Here is a 14,805-nt window from a genome sequence, read left to right on the forward strand (position 1 = left end):
AATCACAAGTTATGCTAGTTTTGTTCAATACACATACATTCTGGTCAGTTTGATCAGGGGAAGCCAGCATAGCCTCATCCATGTCAGATAACTCTGAGTCCACGTAGAACTCCTCTCTAAACAACACAGAACACACAAAAACTGATTTTGTTTAACAAAATTATTAATAATGAAACATGATTTTCTAATCACATTTAATAATATGATTTAACTAAAGTTAAATATGAAGTTACATTTGAAGATTAGTCTGACTGATAAAATTAAACTTGAGAACTAAAAATGTATATCAGAGTTTTAAAAGATTAGACTCAGAACACTTACCTGCTAAGTTCTGGGTCCTGGACATCCCCACTGCTGCTCAGGTCATCTGTCTGAGGGGTGCTGTTAGGCAGAACCCTGCAATATAAGAACCGGGTCATGCTTTTTAACTGGAACAAGAAAGCTGGACTGCAGCAGAAAAAAATATGTAGGACAGTAAATATAAATTTGTTAGGTTGGAGGAAGACAACAAAGTACAAAGCAAAATGGGAAGGACATAATGCAAAAGATTTCCATGAACACAGGAAAAACAAAAAAGTTAACAAACACTGACTGGAAACACAGGACACAACAATGTATAATGATTAAACATCAACATTCTAAGAAGCAATTGAATATAGAAAGTCTTAAAGTTTTCAAACAACACAGAAATTCTCAATAAGAAAATTAGAGATTAAAATCGACCGGAAAAGGGTGGCTTGCCACCTCCGGGTCGGGGGAGAGGTCCTACCTCAAGTGGAGGAGTTTAAGTATCTCGGGGTCTTGTTCACGAGTGAGGGTAGGAGGGATCGGGAGATCAACAGGCGGATTGGTTCGGCGTCTGCAGTGATGCGGACGCTGAGCCGATCTGTCGTGGGGAAGAGGGAGCTGAGCCAGAAAGCCAGGCTCTCGATTTACCGGTCGATCTACGTCCCAATCCTCACCTATGGGCATGAGCTTTGGGTAATGACCGAAAGAACGAGATCGCGGATACAAGCGGCCGAAATGAGTTTCCTCCGTAGGGTGGCCGGGCTCAGCCTTAGAGATAGGGTGAGGAGCTCGGACATTCGGGAGGGACTCGGAGTAGAACCGCTGCTCCTCCGGATCGAAAGGAGCCAGTTGAGGTGGTTTGGGCATCTGGTCAGGATGCCTCCTGGACGCCTCCCCGGGGAGGTGTTTCGGGCATGTCCTGCCGGCAGAAGGCCCCCGGGTCGACCCAGGACACGTTGGAGAGGTTACATCTCCAATCTGGTCCGGGAACGCCTTGGGGTCCTGCCGGAGGAGCTGGTGGACAAGGCCGGGGAGAGGACGGCCTGGAGCTCCCTAATTGGGATGCTGCCCCCGCGACCCGGACCCGGATAAGCGGAGGAAGACGACGACGACGACGAAAATCTTATGATCAGACAGACTATTAATGTAAATGGTTGGGAATAATAACATGAAATTCATTTGCTAATTTATTATTACACTTACTTATTATAACTACAATAAGACACATTTACCTTATGAACTCTGACCCCCAAATGTCATGTCTCTGGTCAGCTGCTTCAGAGGCAGGTGTTTCAGAGGCAAGTGTTTGAGAGGCAGGTGTTTGAGAGGCAGCTGCTTCAGAGGCAGGTGTTTCAGAGGCAGGTGTTTCAGAGGCAGCTGCTTCAGAGGCAGGTGTTTCAGAGGCAGCTGCTTCAGAGGCAGATGTTTCAGAGGCAGCTGCTTCAGCGGCAGGTGTTTCATAGGCAGCTGCTTCAGAGGCAGGTGTTTCAGAGGCAGCTGCTTCAGCGGCAGGTGTTTCAGAGGCAGCTGCTTCAGAGGCAGGTGTTTCAGAGGCAGCTGCTTCAGCGGCAGGTGTTTCAGAGGCAGCTGCTTCAGAGGCAGGTGTTTCAGAGGCAGCTGCTTCAGCGGCAGGTGTTTCAGAGGCAGCTGCTTCAGAGGCAGGTGTTTCAGAGGCAGCTGCTTCAGAGGCAGGTGTTTCAGAGGCAGGCTGCAGGCTGCAAAATAAGTTTTGCTTAATAAGACTACAATGCATTATAGGGCCCAATTACTAAAGCATCTGTCAGAAATATTTTAAAAATACTCACCTTTCCATTTCTGGATGCTCCACTTGAACACTAGCCGGCCTCACAGAGTCTTCTGTAATCTACAACAGAAGCACTACTAAGGATGTCTGCTAGCACTTCAAATCAATGCCACAACACAAAGTAAGATAAGCAGGCTGCAGACAACAGAATTTTCATGCATTGCTGTTTTTCTTATTATACTTGATGCAAAAAGAAATACAAACATAGTTTTTTATTTCATATTAAGACATTAACTGGCCCTGACAGTGATGTTTAGTGTGAGTAACTGATGAAAACTAAGCTGCTACAGTACTTCCTAAGAAAGAATGATCTTGTCATATCAGCCACAATTGCAGCAAACATGTGAATACCTTTGGACGAATATATAGGTTGGAGCGACCCAGAGCATTTCTGCTTTTAATGTCTCTGGGTGTCTCTTCCTCATGGCACAAAGACCCGCTGCCCATTCATTTTGCATAACTGGAACTGGGCAGGCATCTCTTGAACGTTGTCCTTAAGTGCCTGGACAAATTGCTGGGGGCTGAGGTTCAAAGGAACGACCACTCGACAAGCCGGAGTGGCATCTGTGAACAAATACAGTATTAACAGTTATCCTGGCACTAATTATTACAGAAAACATGTGTTTAAACCCTGGTATGTGTCAACAAGGTCAATTTATCAGTCCTACAAATCCCAAAGTTGCCAGGACCTCCTTGAAAAAGACGTTTTTAATGTCAATTGGATCTTCCTTGTTAAATAAAGAATACATTAATAAAAACTGATAGCTAATATGAAATGTACCATACCATACCACTTTATTTATAGAGAGCATTTAACACTGCATTACTACTGACAAAAGTGCAGCACATAAGAAAACAACACAGGCAGAAATATGGAATGTAAAATTATGCTTAAGAGAGAATTCTATAAAAAATACTATGTAAAGCCCAAATTAATAAATGAAATCGAAACATACCCCTGTGATATCTGTAATGGGTCAGTGTGGGACCTGTCCCACGTCTTTGCCTGCTTAGTGGTCTACCCCCCTCTTCTTGGCAAAAAAGCTTCAAATCTGAAACAACATCATTTACATTATAGAAATTACACAAACAAAAATTAAAACCATACAATCAGTCAATCAAGGTTGACAACATGAATGATATCCAATCTGAGGGTACATAGATTTTTATGTGAATAACCTCTGGACTGCAGGTGTTTATGAGACAGATTCTGATGATTTTATCAAAAATAAGTGTCTAATTTTGAGTTTCACAATATACTAGCAGCATAGCAGTTTTACTGGAAATGTAACATCTTATTTTTTTATTTTTTTTCGATAAATCTTAAACTGCTTTAATCAATCCAGGTTTTGGTTAACAAATATGTTTGACTTGCTACGAAATCATAGCCATTTTAGGCTAGCCAAATAGCTAATTAATATTGGAAGCAAGATTTGGATCATAATGCTAACTGTGCATTTTTCCTCCCACTGTAACAAATATGTTGTTCACTGTCCACATTGATACCAGTATATTAACAGAACATAGACGCTACAGTATATATACCAGACAGCTAATATGCAATTACAGGTAAATGGATAACACATAACACCGTATAGCCACAAGAGTTCCTCATTCTATATTGCTCGATTCATTTTAACTTAATGAGTTCAACTTTGTAGAAGAGAAGTCCTTCCTTAATCAACATTTTCATTTAGGAGCCGGCTGAATTGTGCATTCATCCTATCCCTGATTTCACTCACTCTTCGTCGGAATGGAGTGCTTCTGTCCGACATGACCGCGGGGTTCATCAACTGTCCGCCTAAACCTGAGAATATATATAGACGTTGACCCTTCCCCAAAATTTTCAACTTACGGCGGTCGAATATAAGTTCATATTGATTGGACCAGCAACAAGCTTTGGACAAATTAGAATGATCCTTACTTCACCCTGATCACAATGTGTGACAGCCTATCACATTCCTCCACTTACTCGTGTCGTCTCGTTCAACATTTACGAGACTTTCCAAACCAAGGAGAATTCAAGCTGTTTCCGAACTTCCTATGCCAATTAACAGAGCAGGCTAGGTTTTGAACTCAACCTTTTTTAACACATTTCTTTGACAATGTATTTCGGGTAACAATTCATTTTTAAAATGGTGAAAGTCGGGGGACTTTTTTTGGGGTCTTTTCTATGAATGACAAATTAAGCCAGACAAATTATGACATAGTTCCACATCAATCAATCAATCTATCTATCAAATCTTATTTGTAGAGCACCTTGCACAACGTTATCGGAAGCCCAAGGTGCTGAACAGCATCATCATAAGAAAAACATTCCCAGTACATGGGCATAAAAACAGGATAAAAACATAAAACCATAAAATATCAAGCAAACAACATTACAAATAAAGAGAGATGACGGAATAAGACTAATCGATCAAAAACAAATGGTGGACAAAATAAAATCAAGCATCTGGGTTAAAAAGAAGAAGAATTAAAACCATAATGTCAGGGCAATTCAAAGAACCCTAGCGCTAAAACGCAATCAAATAAAAATGAGTCTTTAAACGAGACTTAAAGACTTGAAGGGATGGTGCTTGCCTAATGCTCAGTGGCAATTCGTTCCACAGAGTTGGAGCCAAAACAGAAAAAGCACGACAACCCCTCGATCGATATTTAGACCGGGGGACCACCAGAAGTTACTGCTCGGCTGAGCGAAGAGACCGAGATGGAGCATACCTCTGCAAAAGTGCAGTAATGTACGATGGGGCACTGCCCTGGAGGGCCTTATAAACGAGAGTTAAGATTTTAAACTTAGCTCGATATTGCACCGGGAGCCAGTGCAGAGTATCCAGTACTGGGGTAATGTGCATAGGCGTCATTTTAACTGGGGACGCCGGGGACATGTCCCCGGCAAAATTTGTGATTGGCAGCTGTGTCCCCCCCACTTTCAAAAACGCCTGCTGATGAGGATTTTTGTTTTACCAGCTCAGATCTTATACCAGGGGTCGGCAACCTATTCCCATCAAAGAGCCATTATTACCCATTTCCCACGGTAATTTTGGACGGACCTTAATAAGCAGTGACTTAAGTGAAGCAGGCAGGTCGCGCTAGAAAATTTCGTTTAAAAAGATGTCATAAATGTGTTCCCCCGTCCTTTTTATTTATAAAATATGAAGTAAAAACTCACAAGTTAATTTTCATTCATTTGTAATTAATATTTAGTCTACACCCGTGCGTTAAGTGGACCATCTTCCAGTAAACGCAAAGCATCCAGTCCACCTCTCTAAATGCGTAAAATGTGCATCAGCCGCTAGTTAGGCGCGCCGCGCGCACCATCAGCTGATCAGCCCAGACAAGAGCAGAGCAAATAGAGAAAGAATAGAGGATAATTCTGTCTGGATGTGGATGGAGATTACATTTTACAGCAGCCTGATCATCATTTAAATACGTAAACCATCACCTGGCTTCTAGTCCACGCTATCAGCATTATTTTAATTGGTGTGTGTGTGTGTGTGTGTGTGTGTGTGTGTGTGTGTGTGTGTGTGTGTAGGTGTGTGTAGGTGTGTGTGTGTGTGTGTGTGTGTGTGTGTGTGTGTGTGTGTGTGTGTGTGTGTGTTTTCCACTTCAAACACTGGTCTAACCAACCAGACCAGCGTGTCCAGTAACATATTAATGTTACAATTAAACAGTTTTCCTTCATGTAGGCTAGGAACGTTTCACCTGCCGTGGCCCGACCGCTTCTGCTCCACATAAACTTTGTGCGTGATCAAATGTCTCTACGCGTCATGCGTCTCCATATTAGAGGCGGGAACAAGCGCTGTTCAGCCAAAGTTTCATAATTTCATAAAAAGAACTTTTTTCCAAGTGACACATCCCTCAGAGAGACCGGGTTTCCAGACTGTTTCAGTGGGAGGAAATCTTATCGCATGCGCGTGGTTCTGCACTGCGCTGGAACCCCAGATCTTCAGCTCACTGTCCACCGTGGGCGCTCCGAGCCACGCTGAACACAGTGTCCAGTATAAAGCTCTGATGTTCTGATGGGAATATTTTACCTCCGCAATGCGCGTTAACGATTAAAATGTCAGCTCATCCATGTGCATCAAAGGGCGTCGGGGTAATTCTTTCAAACCAAGCAACATCTTTGAGTTCATCTGTCAAAATAAACAGTCAAATGGAAATATATGTAACCTGCCATTTAACTGTTTTGCCTTCCTGTGAAGATTGTTGCAAAGAGAAACAATTAAACTTGATTAACCCCAGAGCCAGGCAGAGAACCATGCAGTGCGCATGCGGGAAGATTCCTCCCACTGAAGCGAGTGTTTTCCAAACCCTGTCTCTCAGAGAGACTTGTCACTTAGAAAATGTTCCCTGATTATGAAACTTTGGCTGAATAGTGCTTGTTCCTGGCTCCAATGTGGCGACACATCCAGGAGCCGTCTGAGGAGAATCCCAGAATCTCAAATCCTCTTCAGCTCATAAAGTGCCGATATGATTACGCACAAGCGTGACCGGTCAACCACCGCAGACCGGGTTGGACCTGTTCACGCAGATAATCTTTACATTTAGTATTGGCATACAGGTGTAAAATTCATGCAGTAAAATATAAAGCATTTTATTTAAATATCCATTCATTATTTTATAAGCACAGAGAGCCGCATCAGATGAATGGAAGAGCCGCACGCGGCTCCAGAGCCGCGGATTGCCGGCCCCTGTGCTAGCCTACTTTATTGTCCCCAGCAATTTTTAAACCCCACTCAAGTGTATGGTTATTGTCCCCAGCAATTCTGAAAACAAACTGACGCCCTTGGTAATGTGCTCTCGACACCTAGTACCTGTCAGAAACCTAGCCACAGAGTTCTGCACAAACTGGAGCCGTGCAACCGTGCACTGGGCCAGACCAGCATACAGAGCGTTGCAGTAATCCAGCCGGGACAGGACGAAAGCATGCAACACAGACTCCAGATGAGCTCTGGACAGCAGAGGCCTGATCCTGGATAATTTTTTCAGGTTAAAGAAACAGGACCTCACCACTGTATTTACATGAGTGTCAAGATTAAGGGATGAGTCGATTTTAATCCCCAAATTACTGACAATTTTCTTTTCATAGGGGGTCAATGGGCCAAGGTCAATATCAGCACCAGAGCCATTTCTTCTGCCAGGACTAAGTATTATGACTTCCATTTTGTTCTCATTTAGGTGTAAAAAATTAGAAGCCATCCAACATTTTATGTCCTTCAAACAATCCAGTAAAGGAGAAACAGATCTATCCTCCCCACGTCGAAGAGGGAGATAGATCTGGCAGTCATCAGCAAAAAAAATGAAATTTCATATTATGCTGGCGAAGGAGGACTCCAAGAGGAAGCAAATACACTGCAAATAGGAGAGGACCAAGGACAGAGCCCTGTGGCACACCCCAACGAAGTTTCACGCTGGGTGACGTCACCTCACCCATCTGAACACTAAATGTCCTGTCTTGAAGGTAGGAGTGAAGCCATTGGAGGGCCTGCCCAGTTATCCCCACCCAATGCTGTAGTCGGTCCAGAAGGACTTTGTGGTCGACTGTATCGAAAGCTGCAGATAAGTCCAGCAATAGTAGGACAACATTGTTGTCCATGTCACAGGCTAAAAATGTGTCATTAAAAACCATTAAAAGAGCAGATTCAGTGCTGTGACCTTTCCTGAACCCTGACTGAAAGGTCTCCCATAAATCATTTGTGTCCATAAAGGCAACCAATTGTGAATACACGACCTTCTCCACCAGTTTTGAAAGAAAAGGGAGTTTTGAGATGGGCCTGTAATTAGCAAAGGTTGTCACATCCAGCCCCGTTTTTTTTTAACATAGGATGACTAACAGCCTTCTTAAACGAAGAAGGCTGTTCCACATTTTGTGAAAGAACAGACCAAACATAATAAAGTGTCTTGTCAAGTAAATTAGTAATGAAGGAAAACAATCATTTGAGCTGAAGTCCTTCCAGAATGTGCTTACAGGTTCCCAATTAGAACTGATGTTTCAATATCCGTTTCACAGAAATAGACAGAAATATTTATCACTAAAATTAAAACTTTTCCTAACTATCTCCTTACATGCTATTCATGATGTGGAATAAACTGCAGCATCAACATGATGTGGTAAAAGCATTTATGGTATGGTTTGGAATGAGGGCTTACAAAGGTTAGGCTTCACAAGAAGAATACATAATTAGAATAAAGATTCTCTGATTAATAGGCAGAGTCAAGTGGAAACAGGAAACACACTTTCTAATGGATATAAAGTGGATAATGGAATCAGTCCAATACCATTTTCTATGATACATGATGTTTTCCCTTATGTGGGCAATTAAATGGAAAAACTGTAGTTGATGATGATGAAGATGATGAAGATGAAGATGATCGTTGGGTAATTTCTAATATTACTCCCATATTCCCTCAAAGAAATTCTAAGCACACCCAGAGGGATTAGATTCATAATTTGGTAAATCGTAATCTGCCCTTAACAAACAACATAAAATACTCTGCAAAGGGAAAATATTTTGCAGAGGGTGAGAGAATCAAACACACCAGACACGACGGCAGTTTGCTCACACTGAGTTGAAAACTCCAGCGAATATTTATTGGCAAAAGCACACACACACATGCATTCCTCAAAAAAACCCTTTGCCCGAAGACAAAAGGGATTCTTCAGATACTAGATCAACGAGTCTCTTGGTCTGGCAGGATGGAAAGTCGTTCCTGCCTACGCTTCAAGCCAGGGCAGAACCCCCTGGTTTGGCTGGTTTGGCCTCTATATAGTAGAACACAAAAACATTCAAATGTAAACAAGCACCTCAAGCAAAAAGGAGTAGAAAGGAATTCCTGCAGCCATTTGGAGTGAGGCGAACTCTACTTGATACTCAGGTTTACCTAACAATGATGATGATGTTGACGATGATGATGATGATGGAGTGTTGTGGATGTGAAAATGGGTAGAAAACGCATCAAGCAATTGGAGTTTTGGAAAATGAATAATATTATTGAGGATTTTAAATGAAGTTGAAGAAGACTAAAAGAATAGTATTTAGTACAAATAAGATTGTAAGACTTGAAAAAGTTCAATAGTTTCTGATAACTTGTAGTTAAATGGAAAGAGACTATTGATAAAATAGAGTAAAGATATAACAAAATTGTAAACATAATGAGACGTTTGAGAGGATTTGAGGATGAGAATGAGCTCCTCTAAATCCGAGACCATGATATTACGTCGGAAAAGAGTTGAATGTCTTCTCCGGGTCAGGGATGAGGTCCTGCCCCAAGTCACTCGCTTCGAATGTTATCATCCCATTCAATGTTCATTATCACTCGTTATCAACCTTGTTGAATTGGATGATAACATTCGAAGTGGGTGCCCAAGTGGAGGTGTTTAAGTATCTCGGGGTCTTTAAACGAGTGTGAAAGCTGGATCAGGAGATCGACAGGCGAATTGGTGCTGTGTCTGCAGGGATGCGGGCGTTATACAGATCTATCGTGGTGAAGAGATAGCTGAGCCTTCCAGCTCAGCTCCTTTACAGGTCGATCTACAATCCTACCCTCACCTTTGGTCACAAGCTTTGGGTAGTGACCGAAACAATGAGATCACGGATACAAGCGGACAAAAATGGCTTTATTCACATGGTGGCTGGGCTCTCTCTTAGAGATAGGTTGAGAATCTTGGTCATACAGGAGGGGCTCGGAGAAGATCCGCTGCTCCTCCTCATAGAGAGGAACCAGTTGAGGTGTCTCGGACATCTGGTTAGGATGCCTCCTGGACGCCTCCCTGGTGAGGTTTTCTGGGAATGTCCAACACGAAGGAGACCTAAAGGAAGACCCAGGACATGCTGCAGGGACTATGTCTCTCGCCTGGCCAAGAAACGCCTTAGGATTCCCCTGGAAGAGCTGGCCCAAGTGCCTTGGGAGAGGGAAGTCTGGGCATCTCTGATTAGGCAGCTTCCCCCACGACCTGACTCTGGATAATGAAAATAAATTTATGGACGGGAGGATATGAGTGGGAAGCTAAAGCCCAGACTTTAAAACACGTACTCACACACATACTCATACACTGTGTTTGTTTAGTATCCAATTTTGCATCCAAAACATTGAAAAATATCAAAATCACACAAAACCAGTTTTTAATTGTGTGTTGTGGTGCAATCAGATCTACACAAATGGTATCATATAGGACAAAATGGGAAAACTTCCAGTACAGCTCAGATTTAAAGAACTGACAATTACATTACTGGGAAAGTATACAGAGCTACAAGTATGAAGATCACTGTTTAAAGGGAACTTAATCCGTGCTGTTCCTCTGGAAATATAAAGACTGAACATGGTATCTGGGACAGCAAAGGTGGGCTAGGGAGATGAAAATTCACACCAAGGTACAGGTTAAAAGGTTTTTATTTACTGCCAACATTTTATTTTTACGGTTAACCCCCCACCCCCTCCCCCCAGAAAATTATTTTTTAAAAATAAAAAAAAGTAAAAAAAAATAAATAAATATAAAAAAATCATTAAACCTCAAAAAGGGCACTTTGGGCACATGGGACAAAAGGGGCAGGGTCTCAAGCACCCTCCGCCCAAACATTTTATTTTTACAGTTAACCCCCCACCCACACACACACACACACACTCACACACACACCCCACACCCTCACAAATTTTGAGACAAAACATTTTATTTTTACGGTTTCACCCCCCCCACCCCCACCCCCCACCCCCCAAGCATAATCATGGGGCATCATGCAGCTGGTCTCTGTCTGGCCAGAGGGCCTCATCAACATCACAGGCGATGTTCTCCTGGTCCAAACAGTGCTGGAAGTACCGTCTCGAGTGCCTCAGGAAGCCCTGACAGGCCTCAAAGGCCACATCTCTACAAGCCTCCTCCATGGCTTGAAGCAGTGGGACCTTGCTCTGTGGATTCCTTTCGTACACCTTCCACCTCCAGGCTGAGAAAAACTCCTCAGTGGGATTGAGGAAGGGGGAATAATGTGGAAGGTATAAAATGGAAAACCGTGGATAGTCCTGAAACCACTCATACTTCATTTATTATGATGCTGGGTGTGTTCCACAATCATATTCGAATAAACATGAAAATATTCCGTCCGAATATCTGTTTCTTTTTATAAATATAACAGCTAGAAGGATTTACAGTTAAAATATGAGAAACATTTCAAAAAACTATTTACAATTAACCACAGAAATAGGTACAAATATGTTTAATCAAGAGATAATAAATGAAGTAATATTTAGGTAAATTTAACCCTTTACACGTGACCAGGACACTGTGATCAATATTTGGCAAGGGAAATGATCATTTGTTGCCATTTTTGAGGTGTTTATGAATGTGGAAGAGACCCAGCATCCTGTGATGGCACTAATTACATCAAGAGATAATAAATAAAGTAATATTTAGGTAAATTTAACCCTTTACAGGTGACCAGGACACTGTGGTCAATATTTGGCAAGGGAAATGATCATTTGTTGCCATTTTTGAGGTGTTTATGAATGTGGAAGAGACCCAGCATCCTGTGATGGCACTAATTACATCAAGAGATAATAAATAAAGTAATATTTAGGTAAATTTAACCCTTTACAGGTGACCAGGACACTGTGATCAATTTTTGGCAAGGGAAATGATCATTTGTTGCCATTTTTGAGGTGTTTATGAATGAGGAAGAGACCCAGCATCCTGTGATGGCACTAATAACATCAAGAGATAATAAATAAAGTAATATTTAGGTAAATTTAACCCTTTACAGGTGACCAGGACACTGTGGTCAATTTTTGGCAAGGGAAATGAGCATTTGTTGCCATTTTTGAGGTGTTTATGAATGAGGAAGAGACCCAGCATCCTGTGATGGGAATAAAAACATCAAGAGATAATAAATAAAGTAATATTTAGGTAAATTTAACCCTTTACAGGTGACCAGGACACTGTGATCAATATTTGGCAAGGGAAATGTTCATTTGTTGCCATTTTTGAGGTGTTTATGAATGAGGAAGAGACCCAGCATCCTGTGATGGCACTAATTACATCAAGAGATAATAAATAAAGTAATATTTAGGTAAATTTAACCCTTTACAGGTGACCAGGACACTGTGATCAATTTTTGGCAAGGGAAATGATCATTTGTTGCCATTTTTGAGGTGTTTATGAATGTGGAAGAGACCCAGCATCCTGTGATGGCACTAATTACATCAAGAGATAATAAATAAAGTAATATTTAGGTAAATTTAACCCTTTACAGGTGACCAGGACACTGTGATCAATTTTTGGCAAGGGAAATTATCATTTGTTGCCATTTTTGAGGTGTTTATGAATGAGGAAGAGACCCAGCATCCTGTGATGGCACTAATAACATCAAGAGATAATAAATAAAGTAATATTTAGGTAAATTTAACCCTTTACAGGTGACCAGGACACTGTGGTCAATTTTTGGCAAGGGAAATGATCATTTGTTGCCATTTTTGAGGTGTTTATGAATGAGGAAGAGACCCAGCATCCTGTGATGGCACTAATAACATCAAGAGATAATAAATAAAGTAATATTTAGGTAAATTTAACCCTTTACAGGTGACCAGGACACTGTGGTCAATTTTTGGCAAGGGAAATGATCATTTGTTGCCATTTTTGAGGTGTTTATGAATGAGGAAGAGACCCAGCATCCTGTGATGGCACTAATTACATCAAGAGATAATAAATAAAGTAATATTTAGGTAAATTTAACCCTTTACAGGTGACCAGGACACTGTGGTCAATTTTTGGCAAGGGAAATGAGCATTTGTTGCCATTTTTGAGGTGTTTATGAATGAGGAAGAGACCCAGCATCCTGTGATGGGAATAAAAACATCAAGAGATAATAAATAAAGTAATATTTAGGTAAATTTAACCCTTTACAGGTGACCAGGACACTGTGATCAATATTTGGCAAGGGAAATGTTCATTTGTTGCCATTTTTGAGGTGTTTATGAATGAGGAAGAGACCCAGCATCCTGTGATGGCACTAATTACATCAAGAGATAATAAATAAAGTAATATTTAGGTAAATTTAACCCTTTACAGGTGACCAGGACACTGTGATCAATTTTTGGCAAGGGAAATTATCATTTGTTGCCATTTTTGAGGTGTTTATGAATGTGGAAGAGACCCAGCATCCTGTGATGGCACTAATTACATCAAGAGATAATAAATAAAGTAATATTTAGGTAAATTTAACCCTTTACAGGTGACCAGGACACTGTGATCAATTTTTGGCAAGGGAAATGATCATTTGTTGCCATTTTTGAGGTGTTTATGAATGAGGAAGAGACCCAGCATCCTGTGATGGCACTAATAACATCAAGAGATAATAAATAAAGTAATATTTAGGTAAATTTAACCCTTTACAGGTGACCAGGACACTGTGGTCAATTTTTGGCAAGGGAAATGATCATTTGTTGCCATTTTTTAGGTGTTTATGAATGAGGAAGAGACCCAGCATCCTGTGATGGCACTAATAACATCAAGAGATAATAAATAAAGTAATATTTAGGTAAATTTAACCCTTTACAGGTGACCAGGACACTGTGGTCAATTTTTGGCAAGGGAAATGAGCATTTGTTGCCATTTTTGAGGTGTTTATGAATGAGGAAGAGACCCAGCATCCTGTGATGGGAATAATAACATCAAGAGATAATAAATAAAGTAATATTTAGGTAAATTTAACCCTTTACAGGTGACCAGGACTCTGTGATCATTTTTGGCAAGGGAAATGATCATTTGTTGCCATTTTTTAGGTGTTTATGAATGAGGAAGAGACCCAGCATCCTGTGATGGCACTAATAACATCAAGAGATAATAAATAAAGTAATATTAGGTAAATTTAACCCTTTACACATGACCAGGACACTGTAATCAATGTTTGGCAAGGGAAATGATCTTTTTTTGTTGCCATTTTTGGGGGTGTTTATGATGATACAGTAGACAGTATGAGTACAATAACATCAACAGATAATACATAAAACCCTTATTTGGTCAATTTTAGCCTCCATGAAAATCTGAGCGATTCGATCACTTTTGGCAAGTAAAATGCCATTTTAGTTGTCTACAATTAAATAATCAATAAAGAATTTAAAGATATTTTGAGGCGTTTCTTATAGGTAAACAGGAGGGTGTAGTCACTATTTGGCAAGTGACAATCTTAATTTTATGTGCTGAACTGCTTTTATCTTGTTACTTTTAAATAGAGCAATGTAATGTATAGATAGCAACTACACAGTGTCATTAAAGCCAAAGCTTGATCAGTTTAAATACTATTTTTCAAGTAAAAATGTGCCCCAAACTAGTTAACTGTGGCTCCATGTCAAGTGGACTAAAGAAATGAATGGGAAAAAAATAAAATCGGTGGAGAATTGTTTATTTACATTTATACGACATTTACATTCAATACAGGGTGTAATTTTACATTGTTTATTTATTTTTTAGTATCAATACTGTAACATAAAGATAGCCAGTTCTTACCACAACCATCTTTCAATCGCAAATATTGCAATAAAGGATTAATATATCCTCATTGTGAACGTTTAAGACAAATAGCAACACTTAAAACAACTTCCAAACTGGAAAAACTAATATCCGCGAAAACCTCTGTTTAAGTACCAGAAGAGGTTACCTCTGCTTTCTGAATGTCCATATTGCTATATGCTGAGTTTTAGGGCTTAATCCTGGGGAATTTCGT

The 14,805-nt window shown here is 40.7% G+C and overlaps 1 protein-coding gene across 1 annotated transcript in view; it reads left to right on the forward strand.

The window, feature by feature from the left end:
• LOC139069967 (uncharacterized) overlaps nt 1-14,805 on the forward strand; it is a 474,557-nt gene that overhangs the window by 286,232 nt on the left and 173,520 nt on the right. The gene's annotated exons all lie outside the window — the stretch shown is intronic.

The sequence above is a fragment of the Nothobranchius furzeri genome, chromosome 5, assembly GCF_043380555.1.
Source record: "Nothobranchius furzeri strain GRZ-AD chromosome 5, NfurGRZ-RIMD1, whole genome shotgun sequence".
Lineage (NCBI taxonomy): Eukaryota > Metazoa > Chordata > Actinopteri > Cyprinodontiformes > Nothobranchiidae > Nothobranchius > Nothobranchius furzeri.